This window comes from Petaurus breviceps, unplaced genomic scaffold, assembly GCF_028583685.1.
Source record: "Petaurus breviceps papuanus isolate PSGF00001 unplaced genomic scaffold, PetGlider_PUasm1.0 428, whole genome shotgun sequence".
Lineage (NCBI taxonomy): Eukaryota > Metazoa > Chordata > Mammalia > Diprotodontia > Petauridae > Petaurus > Petaurus breviceps.
In genome coordinates, this window is record NW_027186331.1 from 3,652,235 (window position 1) to 3,669,106 (window position 16,872).

General features: G+C 51.2%; 1 long non-coding RNA gene across 3 annotated transcripts; it reads left to right on the forward strand.

The window, feature by feature from the left end:
* Positions 1-713: 713 nt before the first annotated feature.
* LOC138171336 (uncharacterized) lies at positions 714-5,652 on the forward strand. 3 transcript variants are annotated; one of them, XR_011170863.1, is made up of 4 exons: positions 714-1,134; positions 1,457-1,887; positions 4,735-4,910; positions 5,360-5,652. It is a non-coding gene; the product is annotated as an uncharacterized lncRNA (long non-coding RNA). The 3 variants fall into 3 exon arrangements; XR_011170864.1 differs by lacking the exon at positions 1,457-1,887 and having other exon boundaries at positions 4,640-4,910; XR_011170862.1 differs by lacking the exon at positions 1,457-1,887 and having other exon boundaries at positions 721-1,134.
* The last annotated feature ends 11,220 nt before the right edge of the window (positions 5,653-16,872 follow it).

Here is a 16,872-nt window from a genome sequence, read left to right on the forward strand (position 1 = left end):
TGTGATGGTGTCAACAGGAGAGTGGCAGGGATGCAATGTGTTTGTGGGAGATCAAAGGGTATGATGGCATATGTGGAGAGTGAGAGCTAGGGCATCTATCAGAGAATTGAACAAGTGTGCCCAGTGATGCAAGTCAATGAGCATTCACTAAGACCCTATATGCCAAGAGAGCACTGGCCTTTGCAGGAATAGAATGGTATTTTCAGGATAGTGTTTTTTTTTTGCAGGAATGTGATGGTGTTTGCTGAAGAATGATGGTGTTTGCAAGAATTTGATGGTGTTTGCAAAAGAAAGGTGGGGTTTGCAAGAATAAGATTGTGTGTTTGTCTTAGTGAGCTGGGGTTTGTGGGAATAAGGCTGAACTTGCAGGCATGTAATACTGTTTGCAGGAGATCACTGGTGTTTGCAGGAGGGAGATGGCGTTTGCCGGAGAGTGACAGTGTTTTCTGGGGAATGGTGGTGTTTTTAGGAAGCCATGATATGTGTGGAAATGGGATGGGACTTCAGGAAACACAGCAGTGGCAGAGCTAAGCTGGTATTTGTGAGAACATTGAGTATGTCTGCAAGGGAGCCATGGTGGGTGGGTGGGCGGGGGTGATAATATTTGGAGGAATGCTGTGCCGTCTATAGGAATGTGATGGCAGAAAAGTGAAAGTGTTTGGAGGAGAGAGATGCTGTTGGAAGAAATATGACTAAGTTGCAGGAGGGTGAAGGTGTTCATAGGAGAGTGAAGGTGTTTGCAGGAGAGTGAGTGTTTGCAGGAAGAAGGTGTTTGCAGGAAAGTGAAGGTGTTTGCAGGAAAGTAAAGGTGTTTGCAGGAAGGCGAAGGTGTTTTCAAGGAGAAGGTGTTTGCTGGAAGGAAAAGGTGTTTGCAGGAGAGTGAAGGTGTTTGCAGGAGAGTGAAGGTGTTTGCAGGAGGATGAAGGTGTTTGCCGGAGGGTGAAGGTGTTTGCAGGAAGGAGGTGTTTGCAGGAAGGAGAAGGTGTTTGCAGGAAGGAGAAGGTGTTTGCAAGAATATCCCGGTGTTCTCAAGAATACAAGGGCATTTGCAGAAAACCAGTGGTGTTTGCAGGAGCTACTTGAAAGAATTGCAGGAAAGCCATGTTCTTTGCAGGAGAACAGTGATGCTTTCAGGTAAATAATGGCCCTTGCAGGGATGCAATGGAGTTTGCAAGACATTGGTGGTGTTATCAGGAGAGCCGTGGTGGTTGCAGGCAGGAGACGGTTTACGGGAATGGGATCTCATTGCCAGGGGAACAGGAGTGTGGTTGGGGGAGTGGCAGGGGCCCATGCACGGGTCCATGCAGGAGTTCGGTGCCATGGGCAGGAATGTCTCTGTGCAGTGGATGGTGTGGGCATTTGCAGAAATGCGGGGGAGGGATGGGGGTGGCTGTGGGGGAGGGGCGCAGCAGAGCGATGGTTCTCATACCAAGCAGATGGCCTCCGTTTTTCACAGAATCTTTCCAGTCTTTCTTTCGTCTGTGAGGAGGAACAGGAGGGAAGAAAGGAATTCTGAGGGGCTCCCAGATGTCGACTGAGAGCAGAGCCAGCTCGGGGAGAGGCTGGAGCGGGAGGGGGTCCCTCTCTGCCATCTAACAGCCGGCTCTTCGGCTGCCCCTTCCTGAGGCTTCTCCTCCCCCACATTGCCCGGCTGGAGGGGGCCGGAATACCAGCCCCCCCGGTCACTTTCCAAGGTTTAGACTATAGCCCTGCAATGCAAGCTGCCCACTGAACCAATGGGAAAACTGAGGCTCACTCCCATCTCTGTAAGGTTCACCGAATGCCTTCCATCCTCACCATCCCTCTCAAGAGGAGGCAATGAAAATGATGTCTTCCCTTTTTCACAGAGGCTCAGGGACTTGGGTGACTTGGCCATGGTCACAGCATGTGAGTGTCAGGACACTCGAACTCAGATCCCCAGTTCCCAGGGCAGCTCAGCGCTCTCCAAACGGCTGCGTTGTAGTTGCCTCCAGTGGCGGTGTTTCTAATCCCCTGCCCCACTGTGTGCCAATCGAACACACTCTGGCACACGCCTCAGGAAGGTCGGGCCTCCAACTCTCTCTGGGCCAGAGGCCCAGGGCATCAATTCCCCATCTGCCCAGTTATATAAAAGCAGAATCCTGCCCAGTCGCCATGGGCCCAGGATGTGGGTGGGTGGGTGGGTGGCTGAAGCTTCAGCTGATGTTTTATTTAAACACAGCAACATACGATTCTCCTTCGATTCAAAAAAATTCCACATTGGGAAATATTCGTGCGTGTCCCACAGAGAGCCCTGGGTGGATACTTCTCCTCATCCATCGACCAGGGGGTGGGGAAGATGTCTCCTGCCTGGGAAAGGGGCCCAAGATGCCCTGAACCCATGCTCACTTTCCAGGGAAAAGCCCCCACCCAGACCCTTTCAACCCCCAAGTGGAAATGGAGCCCCTGGTGGTAGAACCTTGGGAGTCAGATGGATGGGTAATGATGGAGGAAGGCTTAATTAGGGACGTGCTCAACGCTGGGATGCCCGTGACAACTGGTGAGAGGCCCTGCCCTCAAGGGGGTTCCCTTCTACCAGGGGAATGCATTCCAGGGGCCTCCAAATTCACTGCTTCTTCCAGGGTCTGGAGACAAGGCCCAGCCTCCGAGGCTGGGAGGGGCTGCATCACAGGGGTTTGGGACTCAGACAGGGCCACCCTCCCCACCCCCAGCAGCATTCCGGGAAAGGCTGGGGCCCAGGCTCCCTTCCACCTGCCCCCTTGTTCCTGACTGAAGTTCTGCCTTCCTCTTTGGTCTCTGCTGGCAGCCTGGGCAGACTCAGGGCCTTTTCATCTCCACTCATTGGCAGGTCCCTGGGGCCTTCCTCTTTCCTGTGGCTGCATCTGAGCTCCTTTCTGGGAGCTCATCGTTTGGGGTGGGGGTGGGGGTGGGGGCTTGGTGCTGAGCAGCCTGCTCTATTTGGTGGCCCTGAGTTATTGGGGCCACCCAGAGCATCCTCCCTCCAAGCCTGGCCTGGGCGAGAGCAGGGAGCAGCCTAGGATCACGGGCCGGGGGAATCCCAGAACCCTAGAGCATCTGATCAGGAAGAGGAAAGGGAGGCTAGTGTTGAGTCCAGCCCCTGCAGTGGACAGACAGGGAAACTGAGGCCCAGAGAGCTGGGCCCAGCCTAAGGTCACACCTGACTAAGGCCAAAGCAGAGCCTCGATTCAAACCTGAATCTTCAAGCTCTTCCAGGAAGGCTCCCTCCACACACGTGCGCAAACACGCCTGCTTCTGTTCAGACACGCCCAGACTGGACCCATCCTCCAGGCTGCCCACACAGAGGCTCCGAAGACCCCCCTTTACTTCCTTCTTGCTTCTTTTTCTCCTCCTTCCTTCCCACTCCTCGCTTCCTCGCCTCTGTCCCTTCCTCCCCCTCCTCCTCTTCCTCCTTCCTCCTCTTCCTTCTCCCCCTCCTCCTCTTCCTCTTTCCTCCTTCCTTCTCCTCCTCCCCCTCCTCTTCCTCCTTCCCCCTCCTCCTCTTCCTCCTTCCCCCGCTCTTCCTCCCCCTCCCTCTCCCCCTCCTCTTCCTCCTTCCCCCTCCTCCTCTTCCTCCTTCCCCCGCTCTTCCTCCCCCTCCCTCTCCCCCTCCTCCTCCTCCTCTTCCTCCTTCCCCCTCTCTTCCTCCCCCCTCCTCCTCCTCCTCCTCAACGCCTCACAGGAAAGGGTCAGTCAGTGCCCTGAGAGGGAGCAGAATACATTAGCAGTGGGAATGGTTGCTTCCCTGACTGACTCCTCATAATTAATTAGTTCTGGTTTCTTCTAAAGAGCCGCTGACATCTTCAGAGTAGCTGTGAAAGCCAGCCTCTATTTTTGAGTCACTTCTGCTCAGGGTTGTCTTTGCCCCGCTCCAGGTGTGGGATGGAGAGTGCTTGAGGGGGTGGGGGTGGGGCTCTCCGCTGCTGGGCTGAGCCGTCCAGAGCATCCTTGGGCTTCTCAGGTGCTGACCTCCTCCTCGGGGTCAGGCACAGGCCACTGCAGCATTCATAGCCCAGGGCCCCTCCCAGGCACTGGCAGGAACCCCTGACCCCAGAGGGGTTCCTGAAGCCTCAAACTGATTAGAAGGCAGGACCCTCTTCTAACCTCCCTCAGGATCACTAAGACCCACTGGGACCTGGTTCTCCACACATACAAGATTATAGAAGATCCTGAAACATAGAACAATATAGGATGTCAGGGCTGGGAGGGGCCTGAGAACAGGAGATGTCAGGGCTGGGAGGGGCCTCAGAGCAGGGGATGTCCGAGCAGAACATGGAAAAGAGAACGCACGACTGGGAGAGATGGGAGGAATCATCTCCTCAAATCCTTTATCCTGCAGATGAGAAGACTGAGGCCAGGGAGGGTAGATGAGTGGTCCAGAGTCCTTCAGGAAGCCTTGTCCATGGTAGAGACAGAGCCCCAGCCTCCAGCCTCCAGCCTGCTGCACGGCCTCCCTTGCTCTGGGGCTCCTGGACCCTGCCCGGGCTCTGCCTTGTCTCAGGGCTCTCTTCTGTGCTGTTGGATCACCAGGGAGAGGGCCCTGGGGTCTGCGATCGGGACTCCACTGAGATCCACCAAATCCCCTGCTTTGGGGCAGCCACAGCACCCCGGGTGCCATCCATTCTGAACCCATCTTTTACAGATAAGGAAACAGGGGCCCAGAGACAGGGCCTGAGGTACTTAATGAGACCAGAGATCAAGAGCCGGAAGGTACTTCCATGCCGCCATCTTTTTCAGAGGGGGAAACTGAGACCAGGGAGGTCAGGGCACCTGCAGTCTGCCTCGGAGGCAGACTTGAGCCCTTCATCGGATGCCCAGAGGCTGTGCTGTGCGCTGGGAGTCAGCGGGAGTGGATTCCATTGCCAGCTCAGCCCCCGAAGTGAAGCTTCGGGAAGCTTCCCCTCTCCTCCTCTGTAAGCATTCCTCAATAGATCCAGAACTCTGGTTATTCCCTGTTCCCTCTGGAATCAAAAACAAGCTCCTCTGAGACTGTGGAAGCCCTTTCCCACCTGGCCTCATCCTCCCTTTCCTGACTCATCTTACTTTAACCCCCCCACTCCCAACAGCATCCATTAAGCATCTACTGCATTCCAAGGGCAGGGCTTGGCAGTGCTAACCCACTATGCACTAAAGTAGTTACGGTTATTATACCATCTGATCCCTCCACATAGTAGGTGCTATATAAATGTTAGCAATGATGATGACATGAAGATCATGCCTACAGATTTCTCCACTGAGGATATAAGGCCCCTGAGATAGTGGGGAGACAGCACGGGAAGATGTAGAGATGGAATCATTAATGATAATGATAAACTAAGGCTAACCCTGGCAGGTAGGTGCTATTATTATCCACATTTTACAGATGAGGAAACTGAGGCGAACCGAAGTTAAATGACTTGCCCAAGGTCACACAGTAGTAAGTGTTCGAGGCTGGATTTGAACCCGGATCTTCCTGACTCTAGGCTCGCTGCTCTCCATTGTGCCCCCAGCTGCCGATACACCAAATGATTACAAGGCAGCTGTGTGGGGGGATGGCAGGGGAGGGGGAGGCAGAGCTATGGGCTGTTTTACCCAGTCTGGCACCTGGTATACACCAAGTGCTTAAGAAATGCTCATTGGTTAATTGTCTCAAAGTAAATTAACTCTCAGACCATGTTTACTTTCTCTCTTCCTGTGTTTTTGTCTTTAAATGATCCTGAAAGTTGGGAAATGTCAGGGGCCCCCCAAGGGCATATGTCTAGGATGAGTTCCCCAGGTAGACCGGAAACACCTGTGATCATTCCCAACTTTGAATTCCGGGTTTGACTGATGGACTGAACATCCCTGCTGGGAAGGGGGAGGGGGCTGGTGTTCTCCTGCCCTGTTTTACAGAGGAGGAAACTCAGGCCCGGGGACCAGCAGAGTGTCAGGGGCAGAGCCTGGACTGGACGGACTTCCCACTGGCCAAGATAAGCAAACCCAGGGAGGGACGAGAACATTCCTGCTCTGCTCCTACCATCCCCCATCCAATCCCCATCCCCCATCCTCTGATACACACAATTATTTCCAAATCGAGATGCACTCCTGCACTCGCATGGGGCGCTTGTCATTAACCATCAGGCCCACTTGGGCGCCGGCGAGTTCTTCTCCCCGGTAATTGGCACCTCGGCTTGGCGGGAAGTGGGCCTCTCCTCCTCCCGGGCGCAGGCCTTGTCTGCTGGTCTCCATGACAACCATACTGACCGTGCAGCTGACACCTCCTCAAACTGCCAGATTAGGATATTTTTAATTTTTTTTTTAAATAATGAAACCCAACTTTAAACCTCATGTTGGTATTCAAAGCAGGTGCTCGGAGAGACAGCTGGGAAATCTGCAGCATCTGAGTGGGTTGGGGGCACCTCCAAGGCTTAGGAGGGACGAGAGGGAGCATCAGAGCCCAGCTGGAGACAGCGGGGCGGGGCCGAGGTGATCACAGAGGAGGCTGACCTGGGCCCAAGGCACAGGCCCTCAGGTGAGGGATCGGGCAGAGCGTCACCTCCCAGAGGGAGATCGAGCCTCCCCTTCCCTCCCCCTGCCCCTCTGCATAATCTCCAGGGGCATCCCATCCTCCTCTGACTCAGGGACCTTTCCAGCAGCAAGAGGCACAGAACAGAGGGCTAGCAGAATTTTAGAACCAGGGATGCCAGAAGTGGGAGGGGCCTTAGAGATTATCAGATCAAACCCCCTTATTTTAAAGATAGGGACAGTCCCAGTGCCCTCCTGCTTCCTGTATCTCCCTGGGACAGCCCTGTCACCCCAGTCCCCACCATATTAGGCTTTTCCATATTCCAGCCTTCCCCTCCCTTTAGGCTCAGTCTTCTCATCTACTTAAAATTGGAAACTGAAGTCGTCCTCATGACTGACAACCTGCTCCCTCCCAGTCTGAACTTGTGCATTTTAAAGGAGGACTCCAGAGCCAGCCCTAGCTATCAGTCCAACTCACATACCCACTTATTGGGACTGTCACTTGTCCCCTTCCCTGCCCTCCTCACCATCAGCTCGTCCAATAATCAATCAAACACGCATTAAGTGTTTGCTTGTGCCAAGAACAAAAAAAAAAAAAAAAAAAAAAGTGAATACACTCCCTGCCCTCAAGAAGCTTATTAAGGAGAGAGACAACAATCCCGTAAATAGGTCTACACTGAACACAAACTGGGTAGATGGAAGGTGACCAACACAACACTGTCATTGCTTCAAGAAAGACCCTGGCCATTGACTTCCCGAGGGTTCTCCTGCCTATCTCGGGGACTCTGGAGCCGGACTCCAACCCCCAGACACTTCGCCCCAACACCTTTGGCATCCTCTCACCAGACAGGAAGTTTCTGGAAGGATAAGGGCTGTCTCCCTCTTGTCTTCCTCTCTCTGGTGCCCGGTGCATAATCGGTACGTAGTGTGCTCACTGGGTGATTGATTGATTCCCCCCTTCTCCCCATCCCCACACACCGCAGCCCACAGCGGTGCATTTCCTTGGGCTCCTTCACAAATAATGCCTATGCTATCTGTCCGAGGATTAGCCCCAGCTATATAGGGAGAGCGATTCCTCCCCAGAGGGCTGGCCACCGAGCCAGGGATGTTTTCAGACCCCACAATTTACAAAACCATCTCCAAAGGTGCGGAAGAGCCCGTGTTTGTAGAAGGAGCAGTGAGCCGGTGAACCCACAGGGCTGTGAATACTGAGGAATATTTACAAATGAAAAGAGAACACACAATCGTAGGAACCACATCCCAGGGGGAAAGCGTTAGAGCTGAGGATGAAAGCAAAAACTCCAAGCCCCGCCAAGGTGGCCTGAGATTTGCTAAGCTATCCTATCAGGTCTGGCTCCGCCGGGAAGGATTCCTGTGTGTGGGACAGTGTCCATGGCGGGGGGAATACTCCTCTCTGAGCAGCTCCCCAGGCCACCTGGGTAGGTGGAGCCTATTCTGCCCCTCCAGGCTCCCTCCCAGCCAAGCAGGAAGCCTGCACCCTGAGGATCGTCATGAGTACCGTCCAAATCCCTCATTTTACAGGTGACCTTGGACAAGTCTTGACTCGAGCTCAGTTTCCACATTTTAAAATAAGGAGGTTAGATCAGTTTGCCTCTGGAGTCCCTCTCGAAATCCCTGATTCTATAACCTGGGCTCACAACCCACCTTAACCACCTCGTGGCTGCTTATGGAGACGCCAACGCAGGGGTTGTTAGTTACAGGTCATTCCGCTGGTCAGTATCAGAAGCTGGACCTGAGCCCCGCTGTTCCCACCTCTTCTGGTCCCTCTGTCCAAAGTTCTTACTTTGCAGAGGAATGGGAAGGGTGCAAAAGTGGGAGACGAACCCCTCCTGGTGCCTGCCTCCCATAGTCGCGACCATCTGACAGAAAGTGGGGTACCTACCCCCAGGCTGCAGAACCTGACGCCAGCCCCACCAGCTTAGCTCTACAGCCTCCCAAGCTCAGAGGGGGAAGTCACTTTCCTTCGGCCACAGGGCTTCCTGACTCTACCCCTCCACTACACTGTGTTGCCTCCGACATTCTAAGAGCTTGCAATCCCAACACATAACACAGCCCTTGGCACGTGGGGGTGGGTGTTAATAAATGCTCCTCTATTTATTAATTGATTCATTAAGGTCTCTCCCAGCTCTGACAATTTTATGTTCTCTGTTCTAAAGGTCCCTGTCAGATGACATTACATTCCATGTTCTATGCTCTAAATTCCCTTACAATCCTAACATTGTATGTTAGATCCTCCCATCTTTTAGAGTCAGGGTTCATTCCAACTCTAACTTTTAATGTCTATATTCTAATGTCCTTTCCAGCTCTAGAATTATATGTTCTTCATTCAAGGTCCCTTGAAGACCTGACACTGCATGGTATCCATCCAAGGTCTAATGTATGGCCCCTCCCTCGTTCTAAGACCCCCTACTAACTCTAATATTTTGCGTTCTAAAGGCTCCTCCCAATTCTGACAGTTCACATTCTAAGGTCCCTCCCAGCTCTGATGTTCCTCCTTCTGCATTCTAAGGGCCCTTCCAGCTAATGTCTGTTGCCTAGATCACCAGCATTATTGAGGTGATCCACTCCCTGTACACAGACCCATTGCCTCTTTCTCCTAGGTGACTGGAATTAAACAGGTAAGGCACAAAGACTGTGAAAGACAATTATGGCTTCAGCATCCTCTCCCCATGTACTGAGCTCAAGGGAAGAGTCGGGGGGGGGGGGAGAGGGAGGGAGAGGAGGAGTGAGATGATAGAGAAGTCCCAGACCGATTTCCCAGGCTGGGTTTAATTCAGTTACTTCCTGAAAATCCCATGTGCGTATGATAAATAGGCAGGCCTCACACACTCAGAACCAGCGGCCAGAGCTGAGCAGGTAGCTCTGGGGATTCCAAGGTAATTGGGTTGGAAATTACCCAGTGTCTGACATTCATTTTCTTCTCACATGGGATGCTTCATTCTAAAATCTGCTGCTAAGAGCCCTAGGGAGCAAGAGGGAGGGAAGGGGGAGGTGCCATGTGACCCCAGTCAGAGCAGGGGGACCTGCTCAGTGGCAAAGCCCATGACAATGCTAGACTCTCCCTGGAGTGGTTCCCTCACCCTTCTCCAGCCTCAATCTCCCCATCTGTACAAAGAATCTCTAAGCTGGAAGGATACTCAGAAGGCAGCTGGTCCAGCTTTAACCTGAGCAGGAATCCCTAATAGCCATCCAGCCTCTGCTTACGGACCTCCAGTAACAGGGAACTTGCTACTTCCTGTATTGGTCCAGTTCCATTTCTGGACGGCTTGCATGTGGGGAAAGTTTGACCTTGCATCAGCTGATTCCCACCTCTCCATCCCCTCCCCCATTGTCCCTGGGCCTGCTCTCTGGGCCCAAGCACCTCGTTTAATCCCTCTTTTGTTGGTCAGTATTCTGGTAGGAGAAGACAGATACCGCCTCCACCCCCCAAACTATTTTTTTCCTCTAAGCTCAATATTTTCATTTCCTGTAACTAGGCAGGACCCCAGCACCTGAGCTATGAATTCAAGATGTCCATGGGGGCCAGCATGAGGGTGAGCCCTGGCCTTGCTCAGCAATCTGGACTCCAAGTGCTCCAGGAAGCCTGGCCCAATCAAGCCCAGCCAAGCCAAGTCCCCAAGGAGAAGCTCTGTAGAGCCAGGCTTTCTGGGTGTGAATTATAGCATTCAGCTTAAAAAAAAAAAAAGCTATGTGTGAAAACCAGATGAGGCATCCCTGTCAGCCTTATTTCCTAATGCAGAAGTCTGCTGAGTCCCCCAGAGAGACCCACTTTCCTCTCCAAGAGGTCTTTAGCAACCATTTCCCTGTTTAGTTTGGGTCTAATAACTAGCAAGGGCTAGGAAGGAGACTTCATCCCAGGGGACTGACATCTGGGGGAGGCAAGCATTGTCCCCACCCAGGAAGGCAAGCTCCCATACTTTCCTTAGAGTCTTCTAAAAGCTCACATGGACCCCCTTTATAAGGGCTTCCTTCCCTCTCTCAATCTCCTTGGGAAAATTGAGGGGTGCCAAACTTCCCCCCATTCTGATGCTACTGTACACATGGTCATACTAAGGTCCTCTGGCTTCTGTTTGGCTCTGCCCCTCACCCACATCCCCAAACACTGGTCTTATGGTTTTGTTTCAGGTGGAAAATATCCTGTGGTGTCTCCTTTAATTCAGCTTCTTACCCACCCTTTTCTTAGTCCCCTTCTTCCTCCCCAATCTAACTCCCTTCCTTAATCTCCTTCCCTTCTCCTCACACACTCCTATCCTTCCTTACTCTATCTTCTCCCCCACTTCTTCCCTCTGATGCATAATGAGAGAGAGATTTAAAGAAATAAAACCCCTAAGTACAATGTGCTCCCCTCCTCACTCATCCCTACGTGTTACCGATCCCTCAACCTAACTGGTTCTGAGCATAATGTAAAGGCAAAATGTTTTCAGAGGGTAGAGAGGGGCCCTCTGAGGCTCCAGGATAACCTCATGTCATGAACTCTTGCTGACAGGCCATCTCAGATGCCAACAGTCCCTTCAGTCTCAGGATGAAGTAGTGACCTACTTACCCAGCTTAGCTAATGGATCTCAATAGAGGGGTGAACTTATCACTCTGAAGGGTTAATGAAATATTAAAGATCTTCCCTGTACATTTATAGGCCTACGTGAATACATATGTTTTTCTTTCTCCTTGGAACACATGGCTCGGTTCCCAGGACTGAAAGATCAACTTGCCCCTGGCCAATTCCTCTTCCTGGAAGTGTTTGCTGTCCTTCTAGGAACATATGGAACCAGTCCTGTGTCCTGCGGAACACAGACGTTTTGCCATATCAATCACAGACATCTTGCTCCTTTGAACTCTGGCCCAGACTGAAGCTGCAACACAGCCGTGCAGTTATTTACTCTGTCACCGTTAGTTGGCTCAAGACCTTCTTTGTTTAAAACTGGATATAACCTGGAGAAGTCCCCTCACTCTTTGGGGGCTCACCCAGAGAAAGAACGCTTTGCCTGGGATTTTCCCAGCCAAGACTCTGGAGCTGAAGTCAAGGGACTCCAGCAAGTGAGCCCAGATGTAGGTGCTCCCCCAGTTTGGTGGTGTATGTAAATATTTCTATTACTTTGTTAGACTTTATCTTTATATGTATATATAATTATATATAAAATACAAATTATTTTATATATAAATACATATAAATATATAAAATATACTATTTATATAATATATTAATATATAATAATGTACACAATATAAAGCAGTATTAAAGAAATCTAGAAAAATGTATTTCTATATTTCTTTAATACTGCTTTATATTGTCCTCCTGTGCAGAATAAATGTTATATTCATTCTAATCTGCTGTGAGCACTTTCATTATACTGTGCAATCCGGTCCTGAAAATAGTTAAAGCAGCTGCACGTATCTCTTTAAGGAGACACATTCCCTCTGGCTTCTCACTTTCCTGCCTCCCATCCCCAGGCAGAAGGAAAGAGTCACACATTATGTAGCCCTGCCAGCAGCATAAAGTCTCATCTTCTCCCCAATCAGCAGAGTTTCTCAGCTGCTTGTCCACCTCTTGACAAGATGACCATGCACTACTTCAGATAGGCATGAACACACACTTTCTTCTGATTCAGACTCCATTCTTTAAAAGGGGTTCTGGTATGCAGGAATGCCAAGAACTCTATATCAAGGATCAGAGGACCCGAGTTCAAATTCTGTCTCTGGTACATCCTATTTTGTGATCTTAGGAATGTACCTGCTTTGGGTCTCAGTTTCCTCTTCTGTAAAATATGGGCGCTGATCTAACCCTGTGATGCTTCTTCCAGTTCTAGACCTATTTTCCAACAATCAGATGAGAGATTGTCAAATCACGAAGGGCAGGAAAGTCATCCTCAGCATAACTAAATACATAGTCCCATCTCCCCAGTATCTATCATCAATCTAAGGAAAAATATCCTGAAGATCAGAGTCAGCCAAGAAAAAAAATGAGCTGCCTCAGCAGGTAGTGAGCTCTCCAAACAGACAGTGCATGACCACTTGTCCGGGATCATGTACAAAGGATTCCTACTTCAGGAAAGGCGAGCCTCAATGGTCCTTGAGGTCCCTTTCAGAGCCAAGATCCTGGAATGTGGACACGTGGCTCTGCCATCGTGCCTTCTGAGAAAGGAGCTCTTGGTAGTTTGAACCTTTGCCCAGCTGCCCCTATGCCTAGAAGGCCCTTCCTCCTCACCTCTGCCCCTGGAATCTTCAGTTTCTTTCAAGACCCAGCTCAGTTACTATCTGGTGGCAGAGATTTTTCACTGGTCACTTGATGCTGTGTAGATGAGGTACCAACTTAGACATGCACATAGTGCTTCCTTTGGCAGAGGGTCCGTGCCTTGAGAATAAGGACTATCTTTTGCTTCCTTTTGCATCCTAAGCACTTAGTCCAGTGCTTGACACATAGTAGGTGTTTAGCAAATGTTTATTGATTGGTTATCACAAATATTCTTCAAAAAATTCATGGACCCTCAGGTTAAGAACCTCCAATGGACGGCTGCATTGCTTATGTGGAATGTATTCTCTTCGTTTTGGCCTCATAGAATCTCTAGTTTCCCTCAAAGTACAACTCAGGGGCATTGTCCTATGAGAGCTATTTCTCTCTGTCTCTCTGTCTCTCTGTCCCTGTCTCTCTCTCTCTCTGTCTCTCTGTCTCTTTCTGTCTCTCTCTCTGTCTCTGTCTCTCTCTCTCTCTCTCCCTCTCTGTCTCTCTCTGTGTGTCTATCTCTCTTTCTGTCTCTGTCTCTGTACCTCTCTGTCCCTGTCTCTCTCTCTGTCTCTTTCTGTCCCTGTCTCTCTCTCTGTCTCTCTCTGTCTCTTTCTGTCTCTGTCTCTGTCTCTCTCTGTGTGTGTCTCTCTCTCTGTCTCTCTCTCTGTCTCTCTGTCTCTTTCTGTCTCTGTCTCTCCCTGTCCCTGTCTCTCTGTCTCTGTCTCTCTCTGTCTCTGTCTCTCTCTCTCTCTGTCTCTGTCTCTCTCTCTGTCTCTCTCTGTCTCTTTCTGTATCTGTCTCTGTCTGTCTGTGTGTGTGTGTGTGTGTCTCTCTCTGTCTCTGTCTCTCTCTGTCTCTCTGTCTCTCTCCTTCCCAGCACAGCATGTGGTAGGTAAGCAGATTCTTGCTTGATTCCAACTTGCCACTTGTGGACAGTAATTCCTGCCCTGCCTCAGTCTCTGGGCTTTGGGTGAGGATCTGCTTTGTAGCCATAAAATGCACAGAAATGCACCCGGTGCTGGTGTATCCTTATTATTATCATTGATGTTGTCAGGGGATTTTGAAGGATGTGGAGCCTCAGTCATGCACAGCCCCACTGCAGGACTCTCAAGAGTCTGCATTTCATTTATCCAGGGCCTTGGAGAGCTCTGGTGAGGGAGTCAGAGGACCCAGATTCTAATCCTTCCCGGTGGCTTCCTGGGAGACTGGACAAGCCACAGGCCCCCTTTATTGTTTCAGAAGGAGGAGGCTGGGCCAGACGGTCACCAAATCTGTGATCTTAGACTCTGTCAACAGGTAGATCTCAGACCCAGTTTTGACTCCACGAACCCTCCCTGCCACCCTGGTGAAGGCCCTGGTCACCTCCCATCTGCCCCTCTCCCATTGTTTCCCTGCCTCCTGTCCATTCTCCACTCAGACCACAGTGCTCCTCCTAAACTGCAGACCATATCCCAACCTCTCCCCCACTAAATACATCCTGGTGGCTCCCTATTACTTTCAGAGCCAAATAGAAAGGCCTCTACTTGTCACCTAGACAGAAGGGGCTTAGCTTGTCCCCCTCCCGTGCCCCTGGAGAGGCACGGCCCTGCTGACTTCCTGTGCCCAAAGTCACCTGGTCAGTAAGCTCTGGATTCAGGACTCAGACTCAATCCTGGCGATTCCAAATCCTTTCCCGAAAGCTGATCCGTCCATCCTCTCCCCTTCCCCCTTCCTCCTCTTGCCGTAGCTCCCTATGGTACCAGGCACCAACTTCACTTGCAGTGGGTTTCACCAGCTGCTTCCTGCCTCTAGACACTCTGTTCCTCCTTAGCCCCTGTCCCCATCCTCGGCTTTCCTGGTATCTCTAGCAAAGGAATACAAGCCTCCACCAGTCACAGGCACCTCACAGGTGCTTGTAGCAGCCTTCTCCTCCCAACAGAGTGCATTTAGAGTTCTGCTAAAGTCCTCTCCCTAGCAGAAGGATGGAGGACAGCACATTGAAGATGACTGATGGATCTAGGAGGGCCACTCTGATGTTGCATGGGTCCCCCAGTCCCTGGGCTTGGCCTCACCGCCTACCTAGGCTCCCATACTTGGCGTCCTTCTCCCAGTCCCCACCCCACATATCCAATCAAGGGCCAAGTCCTGAGTTTCTAGTTTCAAATCCCTTGGGCATGTTCCTTGCTCTCCATTCACACAACCACCACAGCCCAGCTGAGGCACCCCTCACCTCGAGTGTAGACCATGTGGACCTCTCCGCTTCCCTTCACCCCCTTTCCCCTGGGACCCCAGGCCCCTTACCAGCTGCTGAACTGTTACACTATGTGCACGGGATGGAAGTCACCAACTCTACTAAGCACCTTGTAAGACAGGGGCTGGATCTGAACTCAGCAAGATGAGCTTCCTGCCTCCAGACCTGGCATTCTGGGCACTATGGTACCAACTAGCTTCCCCATCTCTTAAGGCTGGAATTTCTAGTTTCTTTCCAGACTCAGTTCACCTTCTCTCAGAGGCCATTCCTTGTCTCCTGCAGCTTCTGATTCCTCCCCCTCTAAACCACCTGGCAATTATTCTATTAACAATCTTCTCCAGATGTGTGGGCAAACCTAATTAGAATGGAAACTCCTGGAGGGCAGGGAGGGTTTTTCCCCTCTCAGTATCTCCAGTGTACTGAAGTGTCTGAAGCATGAAGTTTAATAAGTGTTTGCTGAGTTTGATTGAATTGAGTAAAGCTCTTCCCTCCGAAATAACCTGAGAAGGAGCTCCCTAGGGTCTTCTGAAAGCAAGGGGCTGAGAAAGGAGGAGGCAAGGGCAGTAAAAGTTCAATCATCTCCAGGCATCCAGGGATAAGCGATAAGCGTTTGTTGATTGACTCTGCCCGAGGGCACTGGCGTAGGCCCAGGCACTCAGGCCCTGCTTCCCTTAGCTCCCTGCCTTTGTGAAAGACTCCACATTCTGCGCCCACCCCAGAGTAACATCCCAAAGCTCTGACCTCCTCTGGCCGCCTCTCAGTCAATTGTCTGGATATTGACACAGTGGCCTGGGTTGGATTTTCAGAGTTAGACCAAGACTAGAAACCCAAGGGTGACGGTGAGAGTCCACGCTTCCTGGTACCCTTGGTTTGAAAGTGGGCCGTGTTAAGGGTGGACCTTTCTGCTTCTTGGGATTCAATAGCTACACACACACACCTTTCCCCAGTTAGAAGCCCTCAGCCCCTGGCCACAGACACCGGGTGAGAACAAAGAGGGTTCCAGTCCCTAAGCCTCCGGCCCAAGCTTAGAGCAAGCTTGGACACCGTTCAGAGAAAGGGGAGACATGGTAAATAATTCCGCTCATCGTTCTTCCCATTCCTGGGTCCTTTCCAGTTTACAAAGCCCTCTCTTCAAAATAGTCTCCTGATAGAAGGGGGCCAGGGCTGGTGATTCCACTTTACAGCTGAAGAAACCAAGGGAGGGGCAATGCCTTGCCCAGGGTCACACAGCCAATAAGCGGTGGGTCCAAGTGCACAGAGTGCTGGGCTGAGAATCAGAAGGATCCATCTTCCTGAGTTCAAATTTTGCCTTAGACACTCACTAGCTGTGTGACCCTGGGCAAGTCACTTAATCCTGTTTGCCTCAGTTTCCTCATCTGTAAAACAAGCTGGAGAAGGGAATAACAAACCACTGCAGTGGTTTCTGCCAAGAAAACCCCAGATGGAGTCACTATGAATAGGCCATGATGGAAATGAGGGAACAATCACCACAATAACCAAAACTTGAACCCAGGTTTTCTGATTCCCAGTTCAGGCTTATTTCCCCCACCCCACACATAGACTTATGAGTAACTGTCATGAGTACAAAGCAATGTGCTTCCCTTTCAGCAACCCTCTTGGTTTTCGCTTTACCCCCTGATGGGCAAGATCACGTTCCCCATTTTATAGATGGGAAAACTGAGGCCCAGAGAGAGGAAATCATTATCTGAGACTGCACAGCAAGCCAGCAGCAGCCCGGTCCAGACTGACCCCATCAGACCCCAAAAGGGTCTCAGAGGTGTCTACCCTACCCTCTGCATCATATGCCCCAGAGGTCACCCAGCCTTCGCCCAGAGACCTCCACTCCAGGGAAGGGGAGTCCACTCCCTCCAGATACAGCCCATTCCAGGTCTGGATACCTCTAATTGCTGACAAGACTGAA